The sequence below is a fragment of the Drosophila yakuba genome, chromosome 3L (assembly GCF_016746365.2).
Source record: "Drosophila yakuba strain Tai18E2 chromosome 3L, Prin_Dyak_Tai18E2_2.1, whole genome shotgun sequence".
NCBI lineage: Eukaryota > Metazoa > Arthropoda > Insecta > Diptera > Drosophilidae > Drosophila > Drosophila yakuba.
This window is the reverse complement of record NC_052529.2, coordinates 7,455,340-7,481,380: the sequence shown is the minus strand read 5'-3', so window position 1 is coordinate 7,481,380 and position 26,041 is coordinate 7,455,340. Positions and strand designations below refer to the sequence as shown.

Below are 26,041 nucleotides of genomic sequence, written 5' to 3'. Positions count from 1 at the left end.
GTCAAACAGCACGAATTTGTTGTTATACCCCAGAAAGTGATCCTTGGCTTGTTGTAACCAGGCAGAAGCGACTTGCAGCCTACCAATCTACACCGGAGCATCGAGTGACACATTTTCCGCCCCTGTAGGCGCGATATGCGCATAATTAATGAGCCTTTTATGGTTTATTGAACCGCAAAAGGCGGCAGGAACACGCACACACACACATGCACAAGGGGGAGATGTCATGGCTAGGAAGTCGAAAGTTACCTCAGTTTGATAAGACTTGGCCACCATCAGCGACTTTACCGGTCTCGCTTGGCTAACTTTGAATGCGACTGCGACTGTGGCACTTGACTGGGTAATTTATGTGGCCGCCTTTATTGTTATTACATTTCTCTGCTTTCTGGGGAGACATTTTCGTCAAAAACTTTGTTCTCAGTTCTGGATAGTTAGGAACTATCAACGGCCATTAGTCAGGCCCAGGCGACGATAGACAAAGCTACGCTAATTGCTGTAATATCGCTCCCAGCGAATTCCAACCGATATCTTCTTCGTTTCGAGTGCCATTAAAATTAATAATTTGCCACACTCTTATCGGTGTGCTCTTATCAACATCTGAATTGGGCTTAATGACTGGCGGGGGGTGGGAGTTTTGAATTTTAATTTCAAGTGTTGCCAGAAATTAATTTCTGCAGGCGAGAGGCAACCCTTAACCCTTGACTGCCGGCATTCGGCATTTGGCATTCGGCATTCGGCAGATAGCTGTTGTTGCTGCTCATCATCGTCATTTTATTTCATTTTATTTTTCCATAAATAAACTGCGTTGATTGTCGCCTGGGCATGGACTCCTTTTTTCCCCCTTTCATGTTGCCACCCTTAACCCTTTTTGGGCCAAAAACGAAATGGTGTGGGGTATGGAAGAGCCCCCTGAGTGCTTTTAAGTTGATGTCGTTGCGTTGATAAAACTGCAGACGCAACTCAAACATGAGCAGGTTTCTGGTTTTGGTTCTGGTTCTGCTTCCTGGCCTCTGCTGGCTGTGCTGGCTTTTCAGGATACCCAGTTTTCAGGACTCCTCCACTCATTCACTCGTCCTTTTCGTTTCGTTCCGCTTCGTATCTTTCAAATTGTTGCCAGTTGCTGGGCGGCTGATTGTTGACTGGGGGCGGTTTTCGGGTTGGTGGACCAAAGGGGGCGTGGCATTCACATGTGTGCTTAACAGACCGTTTGCCATTTTTGCATACACACACCATATACATCCATCTATACACCACACAACGCACTGATTATATGGCAGCCACACGGACACACACTTATATAAATTTAATTGACTGTGGACACATGTGTGCGTGTGTGTGTATGTGTGTGTGTGTGTGCGGTGGGTTACTCTTCATTTTGCGGGGGTTTCAGGGCTGTGATTCTTGAGGTTTTCAGTGCGGTTAAGTTTAAATACTCGACAGCCATCAACAGGGCATAAAACATTTAACGAAGTGTGTGTGTGAGGGAGTGTGAATGTGGTGGACAATCGACTGCGAAAAATAATTGTTGCCTACATTCAGGCGCTAGAAAGGGTATTTTAAAATGTGTATTTATAATGGAAAGTGGCTTAGATAACATTTGAATTATAAATATATAGCTTTAGAACCCATTTCGATACTTCTGATTATTTTATTGGATCATTTAGTTTCAGTGTCATCGGTTGCACAATAGATTGCAAAAAATATTCATTGCATATAGTCAGACGACAGCCAAGGAAATGAACATGCAGACAGTAATTCCTGCAGAAATCTGAAAAAATTAACATGGCCAATTCAATTTGCAAATGTAATGGAGCATTAGGCTTATTTTGAGCCACATCAAAGCCCCGACCGACCGGCGGATCAGAAGTCTTTATCCGTTCCTGCTATAACTCTGACTTACGCACGTACGCAGCTCACTCATCTTTACAAGTTCCTATCTTTTTTCTGTCCGTCCCCTTGTGATTTTTTCCCCACTTTTCTTTTTAGCAAAACTGAAAGAAATTTTCTCGGGCAACACGTAAAATTAAAACACCAACGCGTCTTTCGTATTTTTCTGTATGAATCCCAACCATCCATCCAACAATTCAGCAGTCAGCAGTCAGCATTGTATATTGCATTTTGCTTATAATCTTCTACTGCTGCTGCTCTTTTTTCCCTCATTTCTTTTTTATAATTTTTTTTTTTTGTGGGGGAACAGACAGCGGCTGAAGAGGAGACGAATTGTATTGAGTGGCACTAAATATGTTGAGAAATGAGCAGGGAATAATGCCATAACTCCCTTACTCCTCCTCTAAATCGTCGTCGTTGTCGTACCTTCAACGCCAACGTTCCAAAGTCAGAGTTCCTTCTGTGGCAGCACGCACGTTTTTCATTCAAACGTATGACATGGATGGACTCAGTCGCAGTCGCAATCCGCAGTCTCTGGATTTTTTCTGGATTTTTTCTGGATTTTTTCCGTCTTTCATTTTACGTATCAGCGCTCATCGTTGACAACGCCAGAAAACTGAAAAAGCGGCACCATCCGCAGCGGCAGAAGCGGCAGAAACGGCGACGCACGAATGAATGGCCGCAGTGGCGTAGGAGTTGGGGGGGGGGCTGACTGGGAGGGGGGGTGGTGCCAGTGGCGGGGGTGGAGCGGCTAACTCGCTATACAGCCGCAAAGCGAACCGTTGATCACGTTTGGCGCAGGCTTCCGGTTAATGCCAGAGACGCGCTAGCCATAGGAGCTGGAGGAGCTACAAGTGCACTGCACAAAAATGAGGCATACAACTGAGAAAGGAAAGGAGTGAAAAATACTATCTGCTTAATAACTTAATACTTAACTGCTTAAAAAGTACATAAAATTGAGAGGAGAACTAATATTAGTTCATATTAAAACGTATTAGCTTATTAACCTATGTAGCTCTGCTCATGCGAATATGGAATAGTAATCATCTCTTAAATTTCTCTATTTTATTACCCCAGAGATTTATTATTAATCAAGCTTACTTACTCACTTCTTAACTTTAAGAATATTTTGTCATAACATATTTATAAGGCATCTGATTATTTTAAATTTAGAGGTACTGTGGTTATATTCTATATAATATCTAGTTGTAACTCCTGTTTTTCTCTGCCTTAAAATCTCTGTCAAATACATTGAAAATACCGCTTTATATATGATAAAGATTTTTTTTAGATTTTCTAAAATAAGTTCCTGCTTTCTTTCTCTGCACTCATATATATCCACATAGCAGTTCTGTGTCTGTTACGGAGCGCGGACCTTATCACTATGGTCATACGACGGCGACGCCCGCGCACGTTGATGGATCGCGACGCACGCGCGTCTCTCCTGCTGACGTTATAGCTTGTTTGTTGTTGCAGCAGTAGATGTGGTTGTTGTTATTCTTGTTGTTGTTGTTGTTGCCACTGCTGCCAAGTGTAAGAAATTAAAACGTTCCCAACTTGGACTTTGTTTGGCCCGAACGGGACGGGACCGGAGCTACGTGTTTGGCAAGCCGGCGAACGTTGTCACAACGATCCTCAATTTATTTATTGTATTTTTCTACCTATTTTTTTTTTTCGTTTTCTGTACTTTTTTGTTGCCAGGGGGAAGCGAGCGCACGCAGGGGGGAAGTCATAAATTATGTAAGTCTTCAATTGTTGGCCCGTTGAGTTTTCGGCCTTTTTTTTTATGGCCCTGCAACTGCACGCCTTCTTACCAAAACAAACCACACTTAACTCCGCTCTTATCAGGCGCAGAAACAAACCGAAAAAAATGCGAAAAGTAAGCCAGCAAACTCAAATTTAAACTTCCAGTTCCGATAAGGCAGTCAAGAAAACCTCACAGTTAAAAAACAAACAGAGTCTCAACAACATTTAACAACTTAGACAAAAGAAATCAGTGCAAATGCTTGGGCTTGGGTGTCAAACAACTTAAAGTCTCATTTATCATGTTGTGCGAAAACTTTAAGGGGAAAATTTATGCACAGCCAAGCGGCGGCGGCGGGTGGGAAAATGAATAAAAAACACTTTGGTGAAAATAATTTTGCATAATTTTTCTCGCTTCTCGTACGGAAAACATACAGACATGACCTACAGCAATTTTTGGCTGCCGAAAATGCTCAACAAGTGGCAGTAGCACATAAAAATGAAGAGCAGACAAACGCCGAGATATCCATAAGTCAATTTCCACAAATTATGCAAAATTATTTAAATTGCACAAGGCGCAAGGAGGCGGCCAAAAAATCAACAGGAGACTACTACTGCTCTCATTTTTTTCTACTCCATGACTTTTTTTGGTGCTTTTCTTTTTTTTTTTTAGATTTTTTGGCAAGCAAAGCGCATGCAAATGCCAAACGGAAATGGCAAACAAACCATAATGTGACGACAGCGGCGGCAACTTCCGCTCTCGGCCGAAAATGAAAATGAAGTTCTCTTCTCTCTTTGCAGACAAAATCGTATGCAAATCAGCTGACGACGGCTGGCAAAAAAGTTCAGCGTACGCTTAACTTTTCACCGGCCACGCCCCCTTTGCTTGCCGCTGCCGCCGCCCTCGCAACGCGCATGAGCACCGACATTGTCTGGCTCATTTGCGCCAATTTTTTACATAAAAATACAATAACAGCAGCGGTGGAAAAAAGTCATGAAAGAAAGGAAATCCAAGTGCCCCTTTCTCACCCCATTTTTGCCACCCATCGCCCCGGGCCACATTTCCATTTTACATTTCATTTCATTTTTTTTTTTTTTTTTCTTTGCCGCTGCTGCTGAACTTATTTTCGCAGTTTGTTTGTTTGGACGAGTGCGAGTGTGTGTGTGTTTGGTTTATTTTTTTTTTTTTTTTACTTCACTTTACATCGATTTTGCATAATTTTTCAAGGTCGTCAGCAGTCGACGGCGGCGGCGGGTGTTGCATACATTAGCATTTGCTGCAAGGAGCGAAAGAGAGGGCCAAAACAGTTGGAGTTGGCCATTTGTGCAACCAGCTACAACTCGGTGCTCGGTGGGTCTGAGTTTGTCTTTCTCGGCGGCCGGAGGAAAAGTTGCTGCCACAGTTTTGCACAGTTCGTTGGCCCAATAAGCCACATTCTATGTGCCACTATTTTCTTGCTTATGGCCAAAAAACGTTCATTGACTGACAGGCTGGAATTTGATGTCGTAGATGGTTGAGCAATGCAAATCGCTGAATATTTAAACAACTTTATGCAAGCATAACATTTATAGTATTTCCATAAAATATATCTGTAGGGTAAGAAAAGATTAAGTAATTATTATAAACCACTTAAAATTTTAGTATTAATATAGATCCATCTCACCCTTTCTTCCCACACTGAGTCTGCTAAGCTAATGCACTAGTTGCGAGGACTTAATGACTAATGCCACATTTAGGCCCAATGAGATAAGTGGCCTAGTTGAGAGCCTTGAACCTGCGGTCACAGTGGCGACACTTGGCCTGACCACCTTTTGTACACCTTTTTGGCGGCTGCACCACCGCTGCCGAATGCACCACCAACTGCACTTCTTGCCACCTGCTCCCCCTTCCATGACCTTCCACTTCCAGTGCCAGTGCCAGTGCCACTGCCACTTGGCGATAAGGAAAAGGTGGCCTGGAATGAGGGGAAAAGTCGCATACTTTCTCGCTGCCGTTTGCCAGACATCGCGACCATCCAGCGAAGCGTTAATGAATTATAGCCGCGAATGCGAGCCGCTGACTACCATGACATGGCAAAAGGCAAGAAGACAATGGTCTGTAGAGGTCTGGAGAGGTCTGGAGAGGACCCAGGCCCGAGGGCCAACAGTAAAACACCTTGCCGGAGCGACGGGGTCCTTGGTGATCGTTTCGGCCAGGACAACAACTAATTACCGTGCCTGAAACAATTTTTATGGCATTTATGCGCTCAGTTGAGCGCGATCGTTGCTCCTTCGTTTATTCCGTGTTTTTTATACACATATTTTTTTCCTTTTTTTTTCTCCAGCCACAAGTCACCTTTGGTGCACAGGTACACAAATTATTTTGTTACCAAAACCCAAACGAAGTCAAGGTGCGTCTGCACAACTTCAGAACGCTCCTGGGCCTTTGAAGCTATCAGTATCGGTTTCAGTTTCAGTTTCAGTTGCTTCCATTGCCTGGCAGGGCCAGAGTTTTCTTTCTGGCCTGCCTTCTGGTAACTGATAGGCATCTTTTGGGTTGGCCATTGTCTCCGGTTCTGTTGCCAATTATTAGCACTTGAGGTACCAGAAACCTCGCCAAATTGAGTGAGCATCGAGCATTGTCTGCCCGGCTGCCGTTCAATTAATAACATTTTGTCAAATCAGAGAAATTGCACCTAGGGCTGCGGTGGGATTTAGTGCACCGGTTTCTGGTGGTGGTATTAATCTGATTTAAAAGCGAACCAGTTCGATTCGCTCCAGTTTGTCATTGCGCCAAGGACGGCAAATTGGCAACCGAAATGATATCGCACCGAAATTAGCCGACACGCACTTGGGCGATTTATCAATTTCAGGTCGCATACCAAAATGGTGACATTTAACAAGGTTCTAAACATATTTCGCTTTTGGCCTAATCGCTAACTGCGGCGGCATTAGAAATCACAAAAAAAAAAAATAAAATAAAAATGGAAAATGGAAAAAGAAAAACACCAACAGAGTTTAACAACAAGGAGAACCAGAACAACTTCGACGCGCACCTGGTGATCAAAGTGGTTTTTTCAAAATGCAGCCACACAACAAACAACACACACATGCCAGCGATACCAACAAATCATATCAGCACAGAAATTAATGAAAGATATTAGAAATACATATATTGAAAATGCACAAGTGCATACATTTTGCGTGGGAATATAAATGAGTTGGGATTTGGCAAAGAAAATGCTGAGATAAATACAAATTCAGAGTTAAGGTAGTATGTACAACAATTAAAAGTTTAATTTCCTAATAAATATTATAATCAACATATTGTAATAAATTATGTAAATCAACATGTTTAATTTGTGACTCCCCCCAAAACAGCATTAATAAATATTTCTAAAAACACCTGAACCTCACAAACTCACAACACATAATGTGTCCCCGAAATCGAGTGTAATCCAAAGTCGCCATAAACAGGCTGGAACCACTTTCGTTTGCCACTTGCAAACACGCTGACCAATTTCCAGCTACGGCAGATGGATCTTCCTCGGGGATCCATTTAACATTTTGACAAATCAAACAAAGCCAAAAGCTGTGAAATCTCCAGTGGGGCCTTTCACTCCCACTCCCGCACCAGCAGCTCAAAAATTCCAATGAAAATCGAAAACGCGTGGAGCAGCTGGGGCGCGGGGGAACGATACGATATCTATGGGTTTTCGGTTACGGGAGACTGGAAATTGTCGTGTTAGACTTTCAGGCATCTCTGCGACGTGCAGCGCCAAAGATTTCATGCTATTTATGAAGAGCAAATAGCAGCAGGCACTGGCCAACATGGACTTTCAATGGCCAATACAGCATCCAACCATCGACCATCGAACCAGAGGCCTCCGGCCAGGGCGGGCAAACAGTAATAAAAACATGACGACAACAGCCAACAATGAGCAATCCAATGAGTGAGGTACGGGAGAGAGGAGAGGGGGAAAGGAGGCTGGAAGCCAAGCTCAAACGTGGCCAACAGTACGGCTGCGACGACGTAAAAGGTCAACAATTACTTGGTCCGTCCGTCTTTGGGTTTGACGAATTGTTTGGTCTGTCTAAACTTTGGCTACCAAAGAGTCTAGCTCGGCCAGACTCGAAGATGTTTTGTGCGGGACAACAGCACAATAGCAGCATCAGGAGTACACTGCAAAAAAATCTATTTGTATCTATAGTTCATTCTCCATTACATTAAATATTACAGGGAGTTTTGAGAGTATGTTAGAACTTCAAGCAGTTGTTATGCTCTGAAGGCAAAAGAATATTGCAGATATTTGATTTGATATTTATTTGTATTTGTCAACTTCAAGATAATCAATTTCTTGCACTGTCTGTCGATGATGATGACAAACATGGCCCAAACAATTGTCAATGCTCTCGACGAGCGTTTAGAGCAAATTGTGGGCAATGTTGTAAGTCCGACCAGGTCCGAACCAAAGGGGGCCCAAAGAGTTGCAGCAGCCTGGCGAGGCACGCACATGTAAACATCAATAAATCAATTAGGCAAGCATTGGCCAAGTGAGTGGACCAAGAGGAGCCCGTAGCCCGTAGCCCGTAGTCCATAGGCCCAACTGGCCCAGCTGACAAGTGACAACTGAGGAATCCAACGCCAACAAAAGTGTGACAATATTTCCATGAAATTGTTCATTAACCGCTTGGCACACATTGCACTTGCCGAGAGCCCGAAATTTCTGGCCAACTCTTTTGGGCTGCAACACTAATTGTTTGGGCCAATAGCAAGATTGCCAGCGCCATTGGCCGGTGCATTTCTTCGGAAGCTGTTCGCCTCACATTTGTCCGACAATTCGAGGAAGTTCCCCTTCCTTCGCCTCAGTTCCAGCTGGTTTCCTTTCTGTATCGAAAGGTGTGAAGATTAGTGCGCCTCGAAATTGGAAAAAGAAACCCTCGTTGGCCTGCTAATGGACATGGCCCACTCGCTGGAGATCCAAAGCTTGTGTGCGTAAGAATTCACGGAATTCTGTGTGCAATTGGAGAATGTCATGGAGCCGAGAAAAGCTTGAGCAAAGAAATGCCAAGACATGTGTAGACAAGCTGGCGGGATTTTGGATTTTCTTTTTTTACATTTTGGGGCTAACTGAAGGAGTGTTAACTGCTCCTCTCTCCTTTCACTTGTGTCAACTTAAACGATGCTCATTTCATGGTATTTTCTTCTCTTTAAAAGTTGCAACTATCTAACATTTTTTATTGTTTTTGTAAATAACTGTTGATGTGTATTTGCATACAAAGATATTAAAAATAACAGAAGGGTATATAAAATCGATTTCGAATTTAATTTAAGCAAAGGCTGACATGTCCTGTCCCTTAATCATAGAAAATCTCCCCCTCTTTCCACATTATAACGCCACAAATCACAAGCTCTCCAATGACAGCAGCAAAAATTATGGCAAAACAAAAGTTCTGACAGGCCGGACCACCAACACCCAGTATTTTCAACCAATCAAGTGGGCCAAAATCAGACAGCAACACCGCCAACAACAACAACAACAACAGCAGCAACAACAACAGCAGCAGCAGCAACTTGAACAGCAGCAACAACATGTGTTGCACATTCAGCGTGTTGTTGGTAATTCCCATATGCCCCAAGCCGGGGCCGCTGACATGTGGTAACGCGGTTTTGGTTTTGGGTTCGGTTTTGCTTTTCGGTCCGCGGTCTTGTAATGCGTATTCAATGTTTCCAGACAGGAAGACAGAAGGACGAGCGTACGGACTGACGTACTGACGGCCCGGAGTCCTCGTTTTCTGACCCCCAGACGATGTGGCAGGACACACGCGTTGCTGTTGCTGCTGCCACTGATGTTGCTGCTGCTGCTGTTACTGCTGCTGTTGTTGTAGAATTTTCCACATTATGCGACGGCGGCCCATGTCGCCTTTGATTGAGTTTTCCCTGGCAGCTTTTTCCACGCCACACCGTACTTTTTTGACATTTTCCCCCGTTCGCATTCGCATTCTTCTTTTTTTTTTTTTTTTATTGTTTGGTTCTCAACTTTGAAGCGTGTTAAAATGTTTGATTTTGTCCGAATGTCATTTACAGCTGTTTCGGTGCTGCTGCTGTTCTGCGGTGGGGAAAGTCTAGTAAGTTAACCACGGTCTGACACGAGTTTCAGTTTGGATATTTGATGGATGTTTGCTGCTGGTTAGATGGGGATTTTCTAAAGAACATGAATAGTTACTGAGCTGTAAAAATTCTAAATTTGGTACAAGCACAAATTTTTAGGGTTACAAATAAGAAGTATCTTACAGTCATTTTTTCAGGCATATACTTTTGGAAAATTCTTATTTTTTTAACTATGATATTTTAAATAGTAGATTTCCTACAGAACTGGAAAGTTTTAAAATTCTCTTATTAAATATTGGCTTTTGAACAAAACCATCCCTCAATTTATTTTATAATTTCTTTCCGTGTGCTCCTTTTTTTTTGGGGAAAAGAGTTTCCCGGTAGACCATGGCTAATTATGGGGACTTAAACCTCTTCATGCAGCGCTGTAATCTAATACAGGGCCATAAACTGCAGAACCTTTGTTTTGTTTTGTTTTGCTTTAGTCTGTTTTGCATGTTGGCTTCGAGTGGCACAGGCTGACGCTAATGTTGCAACTTGCAGGCGACAAGCCAGCGAATGCCGAATCCAACAACAATACTCACCACCCCTGACTTTTTGTTGCTCGTTTGCCGGCGCAGCGTTAATTTACGACAATCCCCTGTCCCACGGATTATGGCCAGGAAAATGCATCAGCAGCACCAGTGGCAGTGGTGGTAGTGGAAAATGCCAGCGGTTTTTCCCCCGCCCGTGTGTGAAATGAGTGCGCCCCGAGTGCCACCTGATGTTCGTGGTCGATAACGATTTATGACACCAACAAGCAGACAGTGCAACGCACATCTGACAGACGGCTGCTGTTCTATGTTGGCCGTTGTTGGCAGGACTTTGACATTGCCATTCCATTCTCGATGTTTTAAGTTTGCCACTGAAAACGGGGACACTGTACGAAAATTCCTCTAATACATATACAAAATAAAATGAAGAACTCATAAAAGAGAGGGCGTTTTGGCACATAAACGAAAGTGTTGCTTAAAACATAAAAATTGGGAAAATATACAACATTTTAACTCTAAGATCTGTTTCATTTTGTATTATAATATTATTAAATATTATATATATTTCTAACTAAATTCCCTATAAAATCGTGAAACATCTCTGCTCTTTATAGACACTTTTTACGCCAAGTGTAATCCGATTCGAGCTGAACAAAAGACGGAATGAGGATATATGAATGCGCCACGGCTTAGATGTTTATCACGATTCTTCCGACTGCCAATGCGATTCAAGGGTTACGGCTGTTTGTGCCAGAACGGAAGTCTGATATCCTTTCGGGGCATTTTCCTGGGGACAGGTGAGTCTGCCTTTCCACCGGTTTGTCTGTCAGCAAGGCAAGTCAACTTATAAATTAATCTCATTTACACGCGGCGCAACTTTTTCCCACTGCCTGGGCATTCCTCAGCTAAATCTTGGACCCGCACATGGCAAATGGAAAATTCTGTTTCAGTTTTCGAAACGAGTTTGACCCGTTCCGCCAGCACTCGGCATTCGATTCAAATTGTGCGCAAAATAGTGCGATAGAATAAAAAAAAACCTGAACATGGAAAACTCAGCTTGGTCAGGGAAATGGCATTTTGAAAACTTAATTAAAATCATAAATTAGGAGACGAACATGTTAGGCTGACATTTTCCCGCATAATAATTTCCCAATTTTTTTTCCTAATTCCTAAATTCTGAATTTTTCTACAACAATTTCCCTTTTTTATGTCTCAATTCCCGAACAGCAGGTGCAAAAAAATGTGGAAAAGTCTAACCCTTGCTGTGAGGCAAAAACCCCTTGAACAATTTGCCCGCCACTTGACCTCACCTCACCCCCCACCACCCCACAAGCCCCCTTTCCGCCCACCAGTCCTATAATTAACAGCTGTTGGGCAGCCAAAAGGGGGCGGGGTTGGTGGGGCGTTTTGGCTGCAGCAGCGTAAAATTATGCAAATTTCTTTGTTGTTTTCGGCTGCCTTGCGTGTCAATAAACAATTTTTGACCTACATAATTATGCCAAATGCCGTGCCACGATGTTAAATATATATCCAAAATATATATATATGTACAAAATACGAAGAGTCCAAGCAAAAAAAAAAAATCTCTAAGCAGAAAGGAAGCCGGCAAGTGGGACAATTATTTAAATTATGAAGGTCCTTGTCCCAGGCGAATTGACGACGCGTGTTGCTCGAGTGCCGGTGAAATATGCAAATCGGTTTAGTTCCGGCACAGCTTCTATGCGATCGAAGGCTGGATAATCCTGGGCCGCGTTAAACTGAAAAATTTGCATAATTATTGGACCTCAATTTCAGTGGTCTAAACCCATGTCTGGCACCCAAGGCGAAATATCGTCTTGAAAATATCGGTGGCGACGGCGGCGTCTAACGATCCGTTTGATCGGCAGTCCTGAACTGGGGATGTTATTTGGTGTTTTCAGTTCTTTCCGTTTTATATTTTTTTTCTTTTCAGATTTTTTTGGATTTTGTGGGGACCCCACGAGATCTGGGGAAAATTTATGGTCTGCCCTTTTTACCTTAGTCGTGTTGGCCTAACGAATCTGTTGGCTGCACTTGCTAACCGACTTTCTTCCACCTTTCGGTGGACCTTTCTCCCCAGCTGGACACTTTTTTGTATTTTGTGTATCGCTCGCAACCATTTGTGTTCTCCAGCCGAATTGTCAATAAATTTTAGTTTCGGTGTGCATGTTTTCCTATTCTTTGGGGTCACAGCTTCCCAGCGCGGCTTTTTTTATTTTTTTTTGTTGTGCATTATTGTAATCACCAGATCCCAGATTTGTTGTAATGAGTCGCTGTCGCAGTTAGAGGTTCTCTGTCCCTTCGATAAAGTCTTCATTGATTTGTGACCCTTAATAATAGCGTTTAGACCAGCCCCAGATAGCAATGACCCTTTTTTTTCCCCGATCTCAGCGTGTAACATCTAAGGGATGCTGCCGACTTGAGTTAATTATGTATTTGGTTCATTTGGGAAGTTGGGATTTTGATTTCACGAAACCGAAATCGATATATTGGTTACCTTTTGGGGACAGGGACAGACAGGTGATGCTGACATTTTGTTGTAACTACGAATGAGTCGCATTTGCAATTAGTTGACTCACCTATGATTCATCCACTGGGCCATTCACCACAGTGATTGCAAAAAAAAAAATAAAAAATAGTGAAAAATTAAGCGCTAAGCTTGGGCTATCAATCGACGTTTTGATAAATGAGCTTTTGCTGGCGATGCGTTGTCTTAGAAAGAAAAAATAAACAGAAACCAACCACATACTGAAAATTCCCCGAGTGTCGACTCAAATACGCCGCCAGCTATGGGCCAAGTAAATACAAGACTTAGGCTAAAACTAATAGGTGACTTGGGCTAAGGTAATACGCAAATGCTCTTTAAGTCTCAAATATATTAAATATAACTTCCATTACTTACATTTCTAATTTATGTTAAGGTAATTAACAACGTGAAAATATAATACTTAAATAATTTACAAATAAATGTGCGATAAATGTTATCCAAAATGCAAAACCGGAATTTAATGATCACAAAAAAATATATTTTAAATATATTTTAATTGAAGTCAAAGGCAATTTATTGCATTTTAATATATTTATATTTTTCAGTATCGGACATATTCAGTTTTTAAGTGCAGAATGCCATAAATTTAAAATGTACATAAAACTTTTGAATTTTATTTAAAGCTCTACAACTTTTGGACGATTTTCAGTACAGGAAGTGTCGGTTATACAAAATGAGGATGTTTTCTTTTTAATTAACAAATATAGGTTATATATGGTTGTATATCTGATCTTATTATATATTGATACTTCAACTTGAAGGAACATTTCATGAACATATTACTTGGGTTTACCAATTTACCCTTGGTTAGATGGATACCCTAACTTCTGCCAAACACTGTGTTTAGTTGGATAGATCAAAAGTGCGCAGTGTCTGTTTCGGATCTTGTAGTTGATGATAGAGATTCTCCGGCAGCTTGTTTGCTAATCGCAGATCACATAGCTGGGCTGCAAACAGTTAGCAGTTTTGGGTTCGTTTCGGCGTTCCGAGTACCGTAAAGTATTTGTCCAAGTTTCTCGGCTACAAGACTGAGTTTGTTTCTCCCTTGACGTCATTTCTACCCAGCCAAGCCGGCTATCTGTGCGAAATCAAATGCCGGATCCGTCGTTGTCAAGCACAAAACTTTCGATCGAATTTTATGTATTTATTTCGAAAAGCCAACGATAAAAACCAAACGACGCAAAACAAAAAAAAAAACCAAAAATAAGAAAAAAAACTGAAAAACAAAGCGGCCCAGACAGCGGCCAGCGGCAACGCATCAGCAACGAGCTGGCCGAGTGGAAACCTGAAATGCCTCAACACTTGGACCCCCACCGAACATCTCAGGCTATCGCAGCGGCCACCGGTGATCCACCTATACTCCTATATATACACCTAACCACCGATCCAGCGATCCAGCGATCCACCTAACCAGCGATCCAGCAATCCACCGATCGAAGCGTGCAATCGTCTCACACACACAGATACTAAATACAAACGCAGCACTGGGGCGCGTTTCTAGCCGCAGCGAAGTAAAGGTCTACCGGTGGACATAAATTTAGCTGTAATGCGACAGGTGTATTTTTTATCTATGGAGCGGCAGAAAACGAGCCAGCGACGACAGCAGCTGAAGCCACACTGTGAAAAATATATGTGTCTTCCTAAGTTTTTTAGAAGAAATATCTTTTACTAACGTCACAGCACTCGTATGTTAATTCGGAGAAATATTTTAAGAAAGGAATCCCAACAACTCAAAAAATATATTTCATTTTATATGCAAAATATATCTCATATTTATGGTTAGAAATTAGAATAAATTAGTTTCTGTGCAGCCGGCGATCGAATTCAAGTTTGTTGTTGCTGCGCTGCCCGCTGCGCATGTGCAACGCATTTGAAGCTTTTGAAATGAAATAAAAGTTTTTTGTGTTTATTTTTTTCTCCTTTATTTTTTTGTATTTGTGCTTGCGCTGTTGTCTAAACAATTTCAATGCTATGCCAGAAATAAATTCTTGATAGGAAAACGGCAAATGACAACTTTTTGACAGGCGCCGCTGCCGGGCCAAGTGGTTGAGTGGTTCAGGTGGTTCAGGTGGCTGCGGCGGTGCCGATTGCTCATCGTCAACAACTTTTAACCTGGCAGTCGGCCTGCAGTTTTTTTTATTTCACATTTACAATAGCCGCTGATTAAAGTCAATTTGAATTGGCTTCCGTGATGGCGCGCCGATTGCGGCCAACTTACTGGTTTTGGCTCAAAGTGATGCGGTCAATCAATGATCAAGGATGGGCGATAAGTGCAGCCTGGAACTTGAGACGTACGATGAATGATTATAGATACATTGCTTTGGGGCAGGGCGAATTATACGGATTGGCTGTAAATATTCATTTATAACCCATCGCTGGCGATGTCTGTTGGTTCAGTGGGTTTTATGATAAAGATATCATATTAAACCATAAAAACAACTTTTAAATCTATAATAAACTATACAATGATAAAAAATGGGCACAAACTTATATTTATTTTTCAGCTAATGGTTAGTTACCCAAAACAAACGATTAGTATGATAAGAGAAAGTTTGACAACATCGCTCAAAAAATCGAACCCTTCCACCACCCATTCCATCTGAGAAATAAGCAAACATCGAACATCCCCGATTTATCTGAGCATATGCGCTGACAATAATTAGTCTTGCCAAAAAGAAGAAAAAATAGATTGAAAGAATGGCCAGAAAAATAGGAAAGTAACGCCCTGGCTACTTAGCGCAAATCGTTCTCGCTTACAGTAGCAGTCACGTCAACGACATATGTCCAATCCTGGGCCATGAAACCACCACCGCCGAGCCACCGAACCCACACACAAACCCAACCACATGGGTTCTGCCATCGGGGAAATAGAAACAAGAAAAAAAAAAAAAAAAAAACCAAAAAGTAAACACACCATCCTCATATGTGAGTGTGTGCGAGTGTCTCATATTTGCGATTTTTATTTGCAATCAATCATAAAATAAACTGCCTGTCTGTGTCCTGTATTTTGGGTCTGGACAAAAGGGGCGCGCATGAAAATGAAAATGAAAATGAAAATGCGACTAAGGCGTGGAAGTGCGGATTACCGCAGCTCGCAGCATGTGATCGATCGTTGCTAGTTTTTGGCCCTAGAAAAACCCGCGTGGTAGAAGGCAGACACAGAGACAGAAGTTGGGGTAATTTCAGAGCTCTAGACGCCGCCTGCGACACGTATTTTTTTCTCTTGATTTTAGTTTCCTTTTTTTTCTTCTTTTTGGTTTTTGTGCCTCTGCAGGAAGTGTGGGTTGTCATGGGGATCGGGATCTTCCAACTGCCTCCATTGACAATATCATGCAAATGCGGCTTAATTAACTTGTTGCAAGTCGCCACGCCGAGAGGCTGGAAAACAACGACAACACGCATGCGCACTCAGCTTCCACCAAAAAGTTAAAATAAAAAAAAAAATAAAAAAAAACCCAAACACGACCGCCAAATCAGCGCCAAATTGAACAAGGCCTCACAAGGTGCTGGCCAACATCCTCGGCCAGGTCTAATTTCCGAAACTGCTGCCTCATTTACATTTGGCGCCAGACTCTGTTCTCGCATCGAATGGAATCGTATGGCAATCGTATGGCATCGAATCGAGTTGAATCGAATTCCCTTTAGCCCCAGCTCAGCTCGGCTCCTTTTTAATTAATTCGATATCACAACAATTTTTTTGTCGGCTACCGGTCTTGATTTTTTTTCGGTGCGGCATGCCATGCCATTTGCATTTGAACTGGCAGCCAGCAAAGGCAAAAAAGGGACACGATGGACTTTCGGCCAGACATCGATACGAATTTCGGGACATACGAATTTCATTGAGAAATAATTTTTATGTCCAAATGTTTGGTAGTCGGATGCTGGCAACTGCCACTGCCACTGCCACTGCTGCTGCTGTTTTGGCCTTATCCTTTTGAACTTCATTTGCATAAACGGCATGAAATAAAATCAACAGTTGCAACAGACAGCGATGGAAATGGTCGGACATTCAGACAGGTAGCCAAAATAAATGAAATGAAATAAAATATAATTTCGGTATCGCATGGCGAAAGATAAAAAGAAAGATTCGAAGGCGAATAACAGGCTCAGATTGCTACCGTTTTTGGTGATTTAGAAGGCAGTGTGTTCTTATAAAACTATGTTTAAGAGTATCAAGTTTATTAAAAGAATTCAATGAAAATAAATCAAATTTCTTAGAACTATGGCAAGATGACTAAATTGCTGGTGAGTTTTAGAGAGCAAAACAACGAGCTAATAATAATATAAAAATTCCCATAAAATCCTTTAACCCTCTCAAGACCCAGATTAGCAATTAGCCGATCTTCTTTATGGCCACAATAGGTTTTACCTCTTTCGGTAGCTTCCTTCCCAGCATGAGATTGGCTAATTTTCTGGCTTAGCACTTTTCGTTGTCGCAAGCCAGCAAGTCCCGACAGTTTTGCTACCAAAACACCGGGAATTAACATTACCACTCGGACACCTCAAAGCGATTCCGAGTCCTCTAAGCAGGAGACCGACCACTCACAATGATCAATCAGCCAAGTGGCATGGAATGGGACAGGACGGAAGGACACAGGACTGGATGAGGAGTCGCAGCAGGAGGGCGTGCAAAAGACAAGATCACGCCTCTTAAACGCATTACCACCCGGCCGTGAAGAAAATGCCCAAGAAGAGGCTCTGACTCAGACTCAGACTGAGAATGAGACTGAGACTCAGACTCGAACTGAAACCCAGTGCCAATTAAGCGGGCATGACCGAAGACCGAAGCCACAAACGAGCTAATGTGTCAATTATGCGGTTTACTTGGGTAAATGGGCATGGGTTCACTTTCTCAGTAGCTGAGACATCGGCCGCTCATTCAGCCAATCAGTCAGTCAGTCAGTCAGTCAGTCGATTGGCGAGCGTGACAAATGAGTTGATAATATGGGAAATGTTACGGCTACGGATGGAGAATTCTTTAACCTTGAATTAATCAGAGATCGCACATCAAGCTGTAGGCATTAATAAGTGAAAAATATGCCACACAAAATAGATCAATCTATTAATCTATTTCTGCTATCGAAAGAAAAACGGATTATTTTTATTAAAAAAAAAATTGTTGGCGTTTTTGCCATAACTTGGCCAAAAATGGCAGCACAACTAAAATAAAGACTGTTTTGAGCTGCTAATAAACATATCCCTACTTTTTCGGATTATTTTTACTGGTGAAGGTCTAGAGGTATACGTTACTTTTAAAACTATCTTTGCAGGCAATATTTTATAATAATAAAGCTAATATTTAAAACTTATATTTAAAATAAATTAAAAAGTTATATAAGCCTATAAACTTCTTATAAAACCCATTCTCTCTGTGTAGCTAATAAACACAGCTAACTATGTCCATCCCAACTTTTTTGATTTTCAAAAAAAAAATTTGTCACATTTTTGGATTTTCGATAAGGGTACCATCATCAAAATATGCGAAAATTGGCAAAAAATTAGCATTTCAATGTATGTACATGGATCGATAGGGAATTTTGTTACGAATTCAACGAGGTATGGCATTCCACTTTTGGACAACTATTTTAACTGCTATAAAAAAAAACCGATTATTTTTTATCAAAAAATCGAAGAAAAAAAATTTTGTAAAAAATCGATATTTTCAATCGCCGTTTTCGCCATAACTTCGCCAAAAATGACCGCACAGCTAAAATAAATACTGTTTTGTGCTGCTAATAAACATATCCCTACTTTTTCGGATTATTTTTACTGGTGAAGGTCTAGAGGTATACGTTACTTTTAAAACTATCTTTGCAGGCAATATTTTATAATAATAAAGCTAATATTTAAAACTTATATTTAAAATAAATTAAAAAGTTATATAAGCCTATAAACTTCTTATAAAACCCATTCTCGCTGTGTAGCGCATATCAAGCTCTCAAGATCTTGAATTTACCTCACATTTTCATAGTCATTAAGTGGGGGTATTCTCGAAGTGGAACAGGTTTTTTGAACTTCCCAAAATTCATCTATGATTTCCAAGAACCAAATTTTCTCATGATTCACCTTTCGGGTCGAGACATCTTCGATGTTGGACTGATTTCTTTTTGTTTGCTCTTAATTGAAACTGATTGTCCAGCGCTGGAGAAAGAATGAAAGAGTTGAGTCTCAGTGCTTCTTCTATGTGTGACCCGTGCCAAGGGGAAGTGCCATTTAATCAGAGGGAACACCAAAAATGAAGGAGAGAAAGAAAAGCGAATCAGTGCAAGTGTATCCGCAAGATACATAAAGTATCTAGCAGCGGCACGCTAATTTGGCTCGCGTGTTTCCTCAAGTGGCAGCCACTATGCCACTTGGCGAGCGGCAATCGCATAAATCGCCAATTCACCGCCACCCTCCCTGCCGCCGCCACCCATTACTCTCTATAAGTTTTCCTAGGCTTTTCAGGCAATTTCCCGCTGAGCTTTGTTTGCTCATTGGGCGCATCCGTTGCCGGTTTGATTCCGAGTCTCATTGTTGTGTCAATTGTTGTGCTCATGTTGTTGCAGCAGTTGTTGCATCTACTGCTGCTATTTGTCATTTGCCGTGCAAAGCGCACAAATCTGAGACACATTGCACTTTATCAAGTCGCCAGTCATAGTCGCAGTCACAGTCATACCCATAGTCATAGTTATAGTCAGAGATCAAGGGAGCTCGGGAAAAATCACAAACTACAAACTGGGTCAGTCTGCACTTAAGCGAGTCGTGCGTCCGACAGATCTTTTGGCATTGCCAGCCACTTGGTGCTTGTTTAGTCCCCAATCCAAGATCCCACCACCCTTCGATCCAAACTATCTGATCCCATTCCATCCTATTCCATACCAACCCATCCGATCTGATCTGATCCAGGGCTAATAATAATAGAGGCGGTCAAAGCCAGCGCACAGTAGCCAACAACAAATCACAAAATCGTTTAACAATCATTTTCATGAACCTCCATCCTACATTCAGGGCTCCATTGCGATCCAGGGCCAAAAGGAAAATTATAGCGCGATCACTTAACTCACGATCGCGATCGCGATCAGTTGGGGGCATTGAGATTATCCAGCTACTGGCAACGGAAGTTGCCTCGGACCATGGAAACGCACGAAGTCACACGCGAAAAATATGCGCACCTGGTTGTAGAATCTAGACCTTTGGCAGACAGGTGTTAACAAAATATACAACTTAACTTTTTTGAACATTAACTTCAATCTTATAGTTATTAGGATTTCATATATATTAATATATTCCCCAGAGAGGTGTTAATGTATATTATATTTTATTTAAAATATATATTCAACTGTTTCCCTCAGTGCACCTGCACCCTTGCAACCTCACTAGCCTGTTCGTTCCCTCGAAATAATTTTTATTGAATAATTTTTCATTATTTTTCGTTTGAATTGAGAGGCAGCAGTAGCCACAGCGCAGCCTCCGAATCCGCCAACATAGCCTGTCGCTGGATCTGGGAGACCAAAAGACCGAAGATTCGGAGACTGGAGAGCTGGAGAGCAGGAGAGCCTTCTTGGCCTGGCCTTCTTCTGCTGGGCCGTCAAAAACAATAAAGTCCAAAACGAGCGAACAATGTAAATGGCAAGTCATGATTTCGCTGTTATGCGCTGTTAAAAGGGGCGCTCGCCGTTCGACACGATCAAGAACAAAAACCAAAAACCCAAAAACAAAAAAAAAGTGTGGGGGCACAGGATGAGGCTGAGGATGGGGGTTTCGTATTGGGATTGGGCCAAAAGATGTGGAGGATGCTACCGTTGCCAACAACGACGCCAACGCCAATGCAAACGATGGCCCGAAGACCAAAAGACCAGAAGACCAGAAGACATGACCCAAAACAATGCACACAGCCCAAAGAGATCCCATGCCAGCCCAGAAGCAAAAGCAAAGTCAGCAGTCAGCAGCCTCTGGAGAACCAACAAAATACTTTACTCATACTTTATGCCCAAAATGCTGCAGAGTGCCCGCGGGTTGACCAGATCAATGCAATTGTTTGCCCCTTTTTAGTCAAGTTGTGCGCACTTCATAAGCAAATACAACAAATCCAAACAACAACACACACACACATCCGAGGAAAAGGGCCAAAAGAGCAAACAATGGAAAAACCCAGGCTTTGAGTGCGGTGCTGCGTTTATTTTCATTTTTTTCTTGGGGTTTTGGATTTTATATTTGGTAGAAAAGAGGAACGGAAAAGGAGTCAAGTCAAGAAGGTAGTTTGGCACTTTGATTGGAACTACCGAAAATTGCAGGAGAGCATCACTTTCTTTGACGGACATCGAATCCTGAAATGCACTACAAAATATATTAATTTGAATGATTATACAGATAATTTAACTATATTGATAACCATGAATACATTAATAAGTAAAAGTTAACAAAAGAAGTAGAACGTGTTAATGATTAACACAATAAATACATGATTACCCAGGAATGCAAGTAAGATATTTGTTTTCCACATTTTTTAATGCTGATTTAAAATGAAGAGCACGCTCTACCTGCAATACCCCACTTTCTTAGCCTAAGCGAAACTTCCTAAGCCAGTTAAACGTAACTCAGTCGCAATTTGACATACTGACGTGTTTATAAAGCTGCAAAAAGTACAACAAAAAAAACTGAACAGAGGACAAACTAAACGAAACTGAATCGCAGACAGCAACAAAACTCTTTCTGACCTTGAAGACCAAAAGCTGGGATGTGTCTTCAAGCATTTTATCATCATTTCCGACGAAGATTCATTCTTAAACGTGCACACAGCGACAAGCCATTCAAAACACACGAAAAAAAAAAAAAGTAAAAATCAAAAAACACAACAGAGAGCAAAACCAGCCAAGTTGCAACAATGAAATGCGGCGACAAAAAGCCAGGGAAGAAGACCTGCCCCCAACTCGCCCCAAACCAGAACATATATCCCTATATCATACCCGCTAGCGGTACCGTTTTGTGCGCATGCGTTGCGAATGGCGGACGCGGCTCAAAGTGGATGCCGCCGCAGAACCTTCCACCGAAGTTGGTAAAATTGGGGGGAGCTTTAAGGGGGCTACTAAAATTTACGCGTGTGCTAAACACGAGACTTCCACGAACCCGAAAAAAAAGAGCCCTTTATGTGGCGTGGCCAAAGGCTGCAGTTGTCGTCTGCCTTCTTATTGTTTCTAAAATGAAAAACGAAATTCCTCAGGAAACCAAAAGCGAAAAAAAACAGAAGTAGCATTTCATTGCTTGAAGGATTTCTATTGTTTGTTCGTCAAGAAAGTAAGATGAAATTCTTTTCACTGCTCTGGAAGACCAAACTCAATTTGATTTGCTGCACAGCCAGAAAATCTAGTACCAGTAGAATAAATAAATATTCAGCCCTATTCCTATTTAGTTGAATTGTTACCCAATTGTTACTATTCTCACAAGGATCTTACTTGTATACATCTACATTTGCCAGTTCAGGGTCTAAAATTTCTCTGAGTGCACCTGTTTCGGAAAACAAACAAGCGAGCTGAGCTGCAACCGCTCCAACATCAGATCATGATCATTAAAATCCGGCCAAAAAGACATTCCACATCGCGGCGGGTTTATGGCCAGCGATCGATTACAACGCGAAGGTCGCGCCATCGATCGATCCGTCGCTCATTAGATGCCAAATAAAATGCGGTATAAAAACATCAACTGAATTGGCTGCGAGACATTTGCGTGTGAAGCGCGGACTGAAAACGGTTTTGTTTTCTGCGCCACAAGCTTTTCCATCTCGAGTGTTGGCACGTTCTATGGCCCACAGCCACTTGACCCAACTGGCGCCACTAACTGAAAAACCTGGAGCTTTTACAGCCCAAAACTGAAGGAAAACTGATGGTTCGGAACACTATAAATCATGTGGCGAACAACAAGAAAAAAACAGTTGAGAAGAAACCACAAATCTGCTGAAGAGCAGAAGATTTTACGGAGACAAAGACCCACAGAAGATGAAGCTTCGATCGCTTTTAACGCCCCAAGCAAAGGGTACTAAAAGCCAACAGAAGTGTATAAAAAAGCTAAAGTGAACTATCGCTAAAATGAACTTCAGTTTGAATACAGTTCCCTATGAAAAACAAAATTAAATGTTTTAAAAATGGATGTATATATTGCTTTTAATTCAACTACATCAAATAACATTATTAACTTGACACTATTTAGCTCAAACTCTTTATTATTGACCCAGTTTCCCTTTTAGTTAGTGCCCACTGTCCCCCGTATCAGTATCGCCTTACGTCCACCGCCTGTGTGTGTTTATAAATCTTCTTTTAATTTGTGACAAGATCAACAAGTTCAAAGTTGTTTCAATCAATTGACCTCGCGGCTCCCAGGGGCTACAAATATTGTAACAGATCAGCCAAGAAACGAAAACAAAGCCAGTGGAGGCAATAAAAATGGAGAGGAGCAAAAAAAAAATATATTGGTTGTGTGTAGTAGTATCAAATTCCAGCGAAATTTGCGCAACAATCAGCGAATTGTGCACGTGCAGCAGTCTCGGGCATTTAATTCACTCACATGCCGCAGATCGTTGTTGCAGGTTGACCTACATTTTGCTGGCAGAGATTTGCAGTCGGCTTATTATTCAATTAAATGAACGCTGCGGCGACACAGAATGTGTGCGTTCGAGTGCCGCGATTGCAGTGAAAGGCCGTTGCGTATACGCCGCGTGTGTCGGCCGCCAGTGCGTCATGGCATGTAACCTGTCCTCAGCCAAAACAGACCCATTAACCCAGTTACCCAGCCCCCGTTTCCCTGCCAATGATACTGCATACTACTGCTACTACGACTACTACTACTACTTTTGCCTTTGTTTGCCTCAATTTAAAGTTCAATTTCATTGGCCCTGGTCGCGGCTCTCGAATTGATGTGACAACTTTGAAGACGACTCGTGTGGGTCAATGAGCTCAATACTCTGGAACGCTGCGCTCAAATGACGCCAAAGTTATCAGCAAAATTTATGGAAAATGTGCCAAAAATAAACAGAATATGAGACAAACTAAAATCAAAAATTTGCCTTAAATGCTTCATATATTTCTTCAATTGCAATTACCTTACCTATCAGATTTGTTGTACATGTTGTACTTCACTTTCTACTTAACCAAAACATCTAAGAAACACCATTTGTTTCAACTATGCCAAAATGATGTAGATTCTGTTGATAAGCTATGTAAATTAATAAATACAGCTGACCTTGACAAAATAATGTTATTTGCTTCTACAAGAAATAAAGCAATTGGTGTACATGATTTATGAAGCCCCATGAGCAGCCTTGGGTTGGCCTCATTAATCAGCACAACTTCACCGGAAAGTGCATCACGCAATGGCCACCACGGCATGCTATGCACCACCCACTTTTAGCCCGATTTTCCACCCAACGCCATTTTTCCAGGCAACTTCAAAATGGCGCCCAAAAGCACACAACAAGAAATATTTTATGCATTCAGGCAGCCTCCTTCCGCCAAACACAGAACAAAAAAAAAAAACGAGAGAGAGAGTGAATGGCGACCATAAAGTTTAATGCATAAAATATTGAATTTTTGCAGACGGATTAACCTTGACTTTCACTTTCGCCGGAGAAAAGCTGCTGTAGCTGTTGCTGCTGCACTGCGTCCTGTCAAAGGATATAACTTTGAGTGGCGCGACAGCTCGCAATACAAATGTAACCGCAAATGTAACCAGACCAGAACCAGACCCAGACTCAGACTGAAACTCAGACTCAGGACACATTTGTATGCCGCACATTCAGACGGGGGGGGGCGTGCAGGGGGGGTGTGTGCAAAAGGGGGTCACATGGACGTAAAAGGGGGGAAGTCATACACTTACAACCACATGTGGCAGTGGCATTCTCGCTCTAACTGGCTAAATCGAAAGCTTCGCTGGCCTCTTTTGTATGCCGCGCAGCGTTTCAAAATATTCGTCCTTGGCGGCGACGAAAAATTGTTTACCCCCTTTTCTAGATTTTTTTCTTTTTTTTTGTTGCTCCTTTTTTTTGAATAATTCATATCGCCACTCGCTGGCAGGACATTCAAAACACACACGCGATGCGATGCAATCTGAATGCCAAACAAGCCAAGGCGAAGGTGTGTGTGTTGTGGGGTGGCATTTGTGGCATGGAAAATCCCTGATTTTGTATCCTTTCAATGGCTACCCACATGTTGCTCAGTTGTCAAATCGAGACGCATTTGTGGGCAATTAAAAAATGTGCAGCGCACTTTGTCTCGACATTGAAATAGTTGCGTAACTTTATTGATAAGAATGGAAAGGACATGGAGCTCAGAGGGCGCTGCGAAGGGGGAAGGGGCTTCTCCGGCTGGAATTTCCGGTAGCTATTTGGTATGCAGGATGCGTTCCCCACACACAGACACATGGAGACAGAGCAGCCAACGACCTCGTTACGAAACTGGAGCGAGCGAGGCGGCAAAAAAAAAAGGATTCACGAGAGGGACAATTCAGGACGAAAGAGAAGTTTTTGCTGACAGAGAGATAGAAAGAGTGAGAGAGAGAGGGGGGGAGAGTGCTCGAGTCCTGTTTTATTTTCCCCCATTTTTTTCATACTGCACCGTCTCGTCCTTGTTTGTTATCCTGTGTAGGTGTTGCGTGTTTGTGCATTTGAGCATATGATTAAACTACATTTCAGACGGGTTTCCAAAAGAAGGAAAAAAAAGGGGTTAACGACACTTGCCACAGATCCTAATGACGCAGGCCGTGAGAGAGACACCTGCATCGTGTTGCACCCATAGAGATATGCATCTCGAGGGTTTCGAACGGCAGGTCAAAGGGCACAGCCGGCAACAAGGCACAACAACACAGCCCGAGAAGCTGAAGTGTCGCCTCGCCTCAAATGGAAATTCTCACGCAGTCAAGTGGGAATGTTTTGCAATACCGTTGCATAATTGCAAGAAAAGTAGGTAACAATCACCTGAGTCCTTTACCGTTGCCAGGATTGCATTGTCGATAAGTAGGAGTACAGTTATAAGTGTCATTTAATAATGCGACAACCTGCGAATGATACTCTTGTGAAGCTGGAATATCAATGTTTCCCTAGAACTTTTGCTGAATTAATGAGAAAAGAGTTGATGGGAAATTTATGAATATCTAGAGTGGCGAGTTTTATTATCGTGTGCAATATTCCCAGGCTACCTTTGCTGTATCCGTTAGATTGTCAGTTAGTTGGATTTTCACATCCGCCTTTCTAAA

At 42.1% G+C, this 26,041-nt stretch overlaps 2 long non-coding RNA genes across 2 annotated transcripts in view; both read left to right on the top strand.

The window, feature by feature from the left end:
* The window catches only part of LOC120321403, a 59,698-nt gene that overhangs the window by 16,148 nt on the left and 17,509 nt on the right, over window positions 1-26,041 (top strand). Inside the window, exon 2 of the long non-coding RNA XR_005561006.1 lies at window positions 10,869-11,051. This is a non-coding gene — a long non-coding RNA (uncharacterized LOC120321403). The remainder of the gene's footprint in view (window positions 1-10,868; window positions 11,052-26,041) is intronic.
* LOC120321404 lies at window positions 19,179-23,841 on the top strand. Its single transcript, XR_005561007.2, has 2 exons — window positions 19,179-19,541; window positions 19,811-23,841. It is a non-coding gene; the product is annotated as an uncharacterized LOC120321404 (long non-coding RNA).